Below are 2,411 nucleotides of genomic sequence, written 5' to 3'. Positions count from 1 at the left end.
ACACGCTCAGACTTCATCCGCCCTGGTTCCTTTGAGAATTACTGGAAAAATCTGCCTGAAATCTCCAGTAAAAGAGTGATCCACCATGGGATCCTGACAGTCCCTAATGTCTTTTAGTTTTCAACCTAAAGCTTCAAGAGCTCTTTGTGTCTCATGGTTCATTCATCCCACACAATGAGCTGACACCTTCTCAGCACTTTTGCGCTGTCTGAACTCTTACTGATCTGGCGACGTTGAGGATAAAAATACAATTGATTCTAGTGAAGATTACCAAAATGCAGAAGCCACAAGATTTGATGATTTAGACTCTGATATTTCTGATACATTAGTACTGAATTCTTCTGATTCTGAAGAATGTCTACGACTTTTTAAGCAACAGTAATCGCTGCAACAGCAGTACAAACAATGAATTATTTGAATCTAAATCTCTTGAAGAAAAATTAAATAATGATAAAGATTCAGATAAATGTTCTATGCCTGGTTGTGTTCGAGATCCAAGAAGCTGTTCTCCTGCTGGACTATGGATTCCCAAAAGAAATACAAATATCTGCAAGAATTTAAGGTTTTCATCTGCTAAAACTTCACTGAAAGATATAGAAGAAATATCTAAGAAGGCTAGTGACTCAAAGGAAAACTAAAAAGTTCATGACAAATACCTTATTTTTACAACGGGTTCTAAAACTTACACACCTCATCAGATTGGTATTAAAAAAATTCATTCTCTTGAAGCTGTACACTATGAAAATGTGGAAGAGTTTGAAGATGGTGTAAGGTTGCTCCCAAATGTGGAAGACAATCAACCAAGGTCCCCTCACAAGTTTGACGAAGTCGATCATTTTATTGGCATGTGTTTGTCACTTGACCATAGATATCTTTATGTAAACAGCCGGCCCTAGCCTAAAAATTGTAGCATTGAAAATCCACTAACATCACCTCCCATTGCCCAGGAGATTGATATCCATGTGATAGACTTGGTCCACATGAAGGAAATGGGCACCATGTACAGGTCCCAGAAAGCATACACTCCAAACAATGAGTGTTTCTTGATTTTCCTTGATGTCTGTGATGAATTTGTTGCAAGTGGTGCTGAGGACAGATTTGGTTATTTATGGGATAGACACTATGGTGTTTGCCTCCAAAAGTTCCCACACAAAGGTGTAGTGAACTCTGTTGCATTTCATCCTAAAAACCCTGAGATGTTAGTAACTGTTAGTGATGACTACACTGTAAAAATTTGGCGTTCTAGTCATTTGGAAAAGCTTTGTAAACAGAAAATAGCTCAAAGAGCTAGCAGTAACAAGGACCAAATAACAGCAGAGCTTGAATGTAATCTAACACAGACTGAATAGTTGAATTCAGAACCACATTGACCCTAGCAGTCAAAGTCATACACACAATGGCAGAAAGACAAACAGAAACAGAAAAGCTTAAGTCATAAACAGTTATGATGACATTTATTTATTTTAATCTCAGCCTGGCTTTATTTTTGCTGGTACAATAGTTTGTTTCTAACATTTCCGCTTTGTTTAACCTTAATGTATCTCAATTGTTAAAGAGCCTACCAATTCAATCAAAATTTTTTTCACATTGCAAAATGGAAATCCAACATATTTTCATGATAACATGTTTAGATAGACATCCCATTGATACAGCATGTGTGTGTGTATGTGTGTGTGTATATCTACACATGCACACACATATATAGTCACACAAATACATACATGTGTATATATTTCATTTCGATGTATACTCTGATTTCTTTTTGTTTTGTAAATTAACAATGTTGTCAGTGACCAGAAATTTGTGTGTGTGTGTGTGTGTGTGTGTGTATGTATATATATATATATATATATATATATATATATGTGTGTGTGTGTGTGTGTGTGTGTGTGTGTGTGTGTGTGTGTACCAGTAACTACACGTGGATTGTTGGGGATTTTTCCTTTTTTTTCCTTCTTGTTCTTTGGATTTCCTCTTTCCGACGAAGAGCCATGCTCGAAACGCTAACAACTCTCTCCTTTCAGCGAGCGTCAAATTAATATACTACTTGTGCACGTCTTAACGTTCGTATTTTTTCTTTTTTCTCAGCTCTTAATTGTAGGCTTTGGTCGGCGCATAATATTCTCTCAGCTATTAATTTGACACTGTGGAGAGACCTCAATATATATATATATAGTTCAAAACTTACTGTTTATATATATATATAGAGAGAGAGAGAATTCTATCTTTGTTATGGTATAAATATGCTGATATCTGCATCTGTATATATACGGGCACGTAGGCATATATGTGTATATATATGTGTATATATATGTGTATATATATGAGTGTGCGCGAGCCTATCTTTGTGCGTGTATGTATATGTATCAGTATATGCGTGGACGTATACATTGATGTATGTATCTGTGTAT

At 35.9% G+C, this 2,411-nt stretch overlaps 1 pseudogene; it reads left to right on the top strand.

Moving 5' to 3' along the window:
• The first annotated feature begins 226 nt into the window (after positions 1-226).
• On the top strand, positions 227-1,370 carry LOC149131514 (F-box/WD repeat-containing protein 5-like; annotated as a pseudogene).
• The last annotated feature ends 1,041 nt before the right edge of the window (positions 1,371-2,411 follow it).

The sequence above is a fragment of the Octopus bimaculoides genome, chromosome 21 (genome assembly GCF_046866305.1).
Source record: "Octopus bimaculoides isolate indiv1 chromosome 21, ASM4686630v1, whole genome shotgun sequence".
NCBI classification, from domain to species: domain Eukaryota; kingdom Metazoa; phylum Mollusca; class Cephalopoda; order Octopoda; family Octopodidae; genus Octopus; species Octopus bimaculoides.
This window is presented reverse-complemented; position numbering and strand designations above follow the sequence as displayed.